General features: G+C 37.9%; 1 protein-coding gene across 20 annotated transcripts in view; it reads right to left on the bottom strand.

Moving 5' to 3' along the window:
• LOC144972584 (sodium/calcium exchanger 2-like) overlaps positions 1–6000 on the bottom strand; it is a 95289-nt gene that overhangs the window by 38338 nt on the left and 50951 nt on the right. The window contains exon 1 of one of the 20 annotated variants that reach the window (XM_078913967.1): positions 2212–2537. The exons of 16 other annotated variants lie outside the window; for them this stretch is intronic. The gene's annotated coding sequence lies outside the window, so the exon portion shown is untranslated. Of the gene's footprint in view, positions 1–2211; positions 2538–6000 lie in introns of those variants that run through there. 3 more of the 20 variants (XM_078913977.1, XM_078913973.1, XM_078913961.1) reach the window with 3 other exon arrangements.

The following is a 6000-nucleotide window of genomic DNA, read 5'->3' on the forward strand; positions in this document are numbered from 1 at the left end:
TTCAATTTCTTTCCAGTTTTTTGATTGGCAAGTGAGAGCCCAATCATCTGCGTAGCCAAGTTGGTGTGATCTTGTTTTTGGCATGTCACTGATGTAGACATTAAATAATGTTGGTGCAATGACTGAGCCCTGTGGTACACCATTTCTCATTTTATAGACTTTACTTTTGTTTGCCCCTAGAAGTACATGGAAGTATTTAGTGGTGGTCATATTTGAGAGTATCTTTAATACAAGGGATGACTATTGCTAGTTTATACATAGTAGTAGTTGTTGGTGTTGTTGAAGTGGTAGTAGTATTAGTAGTAGTAGTAGTAGTATTAGTAGTAGTAGTAGCAACAGCAGAAGCAGTAGTAGTAGTAGTAGTAGTAGTAGTAGTAGTAGTAGTGGTAGTAAAAGTAGTAGTAGTAGTAGCAGCAGCAGCAGCAGTAGTAGTAGTAGTAGTAGTAGTAGTAGTAGTAGTAGTAGTAGTAGTAGTAGTAGTAGTGGTAGTAGCAGTAGTAGTAGTAGCAGCAGCAGCAGTAGTAGTATTGGTGGTGGTGATCGTGTTGCTGGTGCTGATGATATGACATGTACTTTTATACAGCGCATTATCAACTAAATATGCTCAAAGCGCTTTACAGGGGGCTCCGCCGACAGCAATACAATCAATGTATGTTAACGAGGCATGACATGGCAGTCAAGCGTCATCACAATTTTTCTCCCGACCAAGACAATGCTGTTGCAGGTAGGTACTCATTTTAACCTGAGCTAAGTGAGAACATTTGGGTAAATATCCATCTCTAAGGACTCAGCTTTGCGCTCTCCACAGTGGGACTCGAACCAGGGACCTATAGGACAGAAGCCGAATGACATAGCATAAAGTAGTTATTGCGGTTGTTGGTGCTGATGCTGCAGATACTATTGTTGTCGTTGCTTTATTGTTCAGCATCACCAACAATCTAATTACAGAGGGCTTTAATATATCTCTATTATGGTGGAATTCAGTAAGACTTATTATTACTATGAAACAGGATGGTTTGCATTGATAGATTTGGTTTGGGTTTTAAAAATTGTTGTTGTTGTTATTTCACTCTCGATAAAATGAAATGGAATGGAATCATAACATATACGTGCAGGTAAATTCCGATTTTTATTGCCTTTTTGGTATAGTTCAAGTTAAATAAAATATTATATCCTCTCCATGGTTCAGCAATTCCCAAAAGATAATATTGTACGCTTGAGGAAGTATACGTATATGTTTACTCCACAAATTTATATATTATTGCAAGATGTTAAACGAGCATCCTTTGGTATGCAAATTGAAGATCTTAGACTTATTTTTCACAAAATATAGAGCTGTAGTGGCAAAGTTGTTATGTTGGAATAATTAATTGCTTCTTCTTTCCTTTATAATGGGGCGATAATGTGCACGCTCTATTATGAAGCCACAAAGCGACATTTGCTATCTAGAGGAAATTTGGTTCCAAGTCCATGCACATCTTCTATTTTATATCTAATGCACGGTCAAAGTAAGTGGTAAACAACAAGATCAAGAGACGAAACAAGTTCAGAATCAATCTTTACATCACCATTTTCACTGTTATCAACGCAACTTTGTGTCAAACATACTCCGTACTCTGGAAAAATTCATGTCCAAATTTGGCCCGTCAACTCGTCCTTCAAATATCGATCGATTTAAATGACCCTCATCTTAGCAAAAAAAACTCTCAAACCTGGGACTTCGCGAAATTTAGCTGAAAAGAAAGATAAGATAAAATGCTCCACTGAGGTTGTCTGTTTATCTTTTAACTTTAACTTTAACTTGAGCTTTTATATAGCGCAATATCCACTAAACAAATCTCTTTAAAAAGGGGTTCCTGGCCAACAGCAACACATAAAATGTAGTACGTTACATGACGCCTTTTAAGTGATATTACAATTTTTGTCGGACAAAGACAACGCTGCTAACGGCCAGGTACTCAATTTACACCTGAGTACAGTGAGCATCTTACATGTATCATATTTTTTAAACATCAAAATGAAATCTAAGTGGCAAGTACTTCACTTATGTAGGTAAGTAAAATATTTCTGAATTATGTTGTATGAGACACTGTGCCAACGGCATCTAATTTCGCGTATTAAAAAAATTAAAACGAGAAAAAAAAAAAGAGAAGTAAAACAACATGGATTTACTATAAATAATTTTTAGTGTTACAATTAGCAGAAACTTACTTGTAAACTACAAGTCCTCAGCAGCTCTTCTCATAACTATAAGCATTCACTACATCCTCATTCCCAATGGGCGAATGAATGAATGAATGAGTGGGTATCACACTTCCACCACAAAAAATCAACTTCCCACTAAGAGCAACCCATCAAATAGACTGAACGAGAGATCCAGCACAAGACTTAGTCACTCTACCTCCACCACCGCATTCCATCGCCTTGAAGTAAGTGGACCCTCAATAATTTACTACAACCACTTGTACAGCCAGTCACAGCCTACACAACCTACAACTATAACTACGCCCAATACCCACACATTACAACCCCCCCCCCCCCCTCCCCACTCTTTTTTTTCTCCCTTCCCCCCAACACACAGGTATTACAACCGCATCCTCCCCCCCCCCCCCCCCACCCCAACGATGTGTGTACCACCTGACTGTGACATGGCGTAGGTGGGGGCGGTTTGTCAATGGTCCCCGCCTGGCAGTGACAAGAGGAACTGGGAAAGTAAAACAATTTTATAACCCCACCACCATCACCACCACCACCACCACCACAACCAAAACTAGGACTTGTAACTGTCTTCTAATAATATGACGTATTATTATCTATATTCTTCAAAATTAAATTTTGCGGTAGGTGTCTGTCTTGGAGGGGAGGGGGGGGGGGGGGGGCTGATGTAAATAATGTTATGATTACCTTTCACTTGAAATAATTTAGTTGTGCACTAAAATGGTTTTGAGATAGACTACACATTACAGGTATGTTTAATTTTAAAAAAAACCAAACAAAACGCGTCAGGTACTTAAAGCATAATTCGTATAGCTACATATAAAAAAAGAGGGATATATCTTAATCAATTACATACTGAAAAGAATAACTAACAAAACAAAACAAAACAAAACTTGGGGGGGGGGGGGGGGGGGGGGTAGGAACGTCCCATGCCCTAAAATATTATGACATCACAACCTCTTGAATTGAAAAGAACTGTTTCTTCCTACTTTTAAAAATAAAGATGTAACGCTCTTAAGACACCATTTCCATCGCCAGGGCGGGGAGTCTCAATTGACAAGCGTCTGCGATCGGTCTATGTGGAATGGAACTCGAAAAACTCATTGACTCAACTTTTCCGCAACATGATTTGAACCAGCGACCAGGGAAGGCAGTCTTAGTAAACAAACAAACAAAAAATACAAACTTGAGCTTTTATACAGGGCAATATCCACTAAACGTGCTCAAAGCGTTTTGCAAGGGGTCCCTGACCAAAAGCAACACTTAACAAGAAGAACGAGACATGACACCTGCTAGGCGATATTACAATATTTTTGTGACAGACATAACGCTGTTAATGGGTACTCATTTTACACCTGAGTATGGTGAGAGAATGTGAGTAAAGAGCCTTTTTCCAAAGACTCAACTATGCGCCAGGCGAGGCTCGAACCCATGACCTTCCGATCCGAAAGCGAGTGTCACACCACTAGACCACATAGCCGCACCAGTTTAATAATCATCAGTTATATTTTGTAATCGACTCAGCTAAAGATAAAGATACCCTTTGTTTAGGTCGAGAGTCTATTGTGAAGTACTTAAGTACTTTCCGCGATTTTTGACAGGCCCAGCTACTCATTCATTGCTAGGTGAACAGAGGAGTCAGAAAAAAGTCAACTTAACCCGAGACAGATAGGTATCCTTCCAATTGAACTATCAACTCCAAAACAAACAAACAAACTAGGTATAATATTTAGCAGCAATTCTAATATAGCTCTGACCTGAATTTTTTAACAATAACTCTCCACGGATGAGTGCGTTAAAGACATGATAATAACAGTCCTTTACATGCTCCTTTTATCTTGTGTTCAGTGGATAATGGGGAAAGCAAGTTATTTATAGTGTAATTATTTTTATTTAGATTCTTAAATAAATAATAAGCAAGTAAGACTGGTTGGTTGAGTGAGATAGGCTGAATTGAAACGTGGAGATAAAAAGCTGCCCTGACATTATCAAGATTAGAATAATATGAGTATATTACTGCCGTACTCGGGAAAAACCATTATTTAAGAATTTGGCCAGAAAACTCGTCCTTCAAAAATAGATCGATTTAAATGACTCTCATCTTGGCAAAAACTCTCAAACCTGGGACTTCGCCAAGATGAGGGTCATTTAAATTGATTGATATTTGAAGGACGAGTTTTCTGTCCAAATTTTTAAATATGAGTTTTTCCAGAGAATGGCAGATTACTGGTTGTCACATTATGTTTTCTTCAAAGGTGTTGTGTCCAATATATAAATAAAATGGCCTGCTGTGGCAGGGCATCCCTTTAAAGTTAGAGTTCGATCGTACTCTAACCCGACATCATTGTGGTCGATCGCCTCAGAGCGTTATCCTGTCGGCGTATTCATAGTACTGAACATTTGAATCTTGTAAAATTAATTTCAAAATTAATGCCCATTCACGCGTAATCTAGCATAGGTCTGGCAGACGTTTTATAACAGTGCACATGTGTATTTGTCGCGCAGCCTTTAAGATTGCGAGGAATGGATGCATATATTCTATAATATGCCTTTGAAGCTATGTTTGATATGTGCATTCCATATTTCCTGTTTTCCATCAGTTCGACACCATATACTTTGTAGAATCTACTCGTTGAAGAGTGTGGTTATGTAGTTCGCAATCATGGTATATTGGTTTTCTTTTGTTGGTGATTGACACGATGTGGCATTTCGAAATATTATATTAATTCCATTAACCAGATGCGTTCCCAATCTTCTAGCGATTTCAAATCATGATTGAGACATTCATTTTCTTCGTTCTTTATACTCCTGTATAGCGTTGTGTCATCTGTAAAGAGACATAAATTTGACTGAAGTTGGTCGGGAAGGTCGTTTATGTCAATAAAAAACAACGTGGGCCCAAGGACAGAGCCCTGAGTCATGCCTGCTTGTATACTTTACCAATGTTTGATCGCGCTCCCCCCGGCAACAACTTTCCATGTTGGTTGGTCTAGAAAGCCATTGAGTTGTTTCTGAGTTTATCCCGACCTTTCCTATTGTTGCCAGTAGGCGTTGGTGTGGCACCTTGTCAAACGCTTTGGGAAACGCAGGAGTTCAAGAGTTTTAAGATTGTTATTATACCTCTACAATGACCTCACAGACATTATTTCTTATCAAAATGTGTTCAATTTTACAATGCTTGCTTCTCAAATTTAACCCGGTTTTATTATCGTATACAAGCAATAATAATAATAATAATAATAATAATAATAATAATAATAATAATAATAATAATAATAATAATAATAATAATCATAATAATAATAATAATAATAATAACAAGCACGAGGCTTCTCTATTATCCTTGTAAAAAAACCCAAAAAAAACTCGTCGTGGAAGGCTAAAGGTTAAGTTTAATTTCCTTTCAATCCGTCAAAATTAGTATCAACTTTTGACCAGCTTCTTCATCTAGTACTAGTAGGCATTTCTATTTGGCTATGGTATGGACACTGCGATGTCTACTCTATCTATCTGTTCCGCTTCAATAGATTTACCGAAAACTCTGTCGTACCCATAAGAAACTAGACTTGACCCTGACCTCTGCAAAGTTCATGACCCATAAAAATATATTTGACGTAATGATGAACAGACCAATCACAATCTACGTACGATCGGACATTAAAGGGAAGTGCTTTCGGGTCAATAGTCAATAGTAGATGGGATCTCTGTGTCATACAAGGCCACATCACGCATATTTTCGGGACATTATGATTGGATTTCAAGGATGAAGTATTTATTATTGCA

The sequence above is a fragment of the Berghia stephanieae genome, chromosome 5 (assembly GCF_034508935.2).
Source record: "Berghia stephanieae isolate SIO BIC M18660-M18661 chromosome 5, UCSD_Bste_1.3, whole genome shotgun sequence".
Classification (NCBI taxonomy): Eukaryota; Metazoa; Mollusca; class Gastropoda; order Nudibranchia; family Aeolidiidae; genus Berghia; species Berghia stephanieae.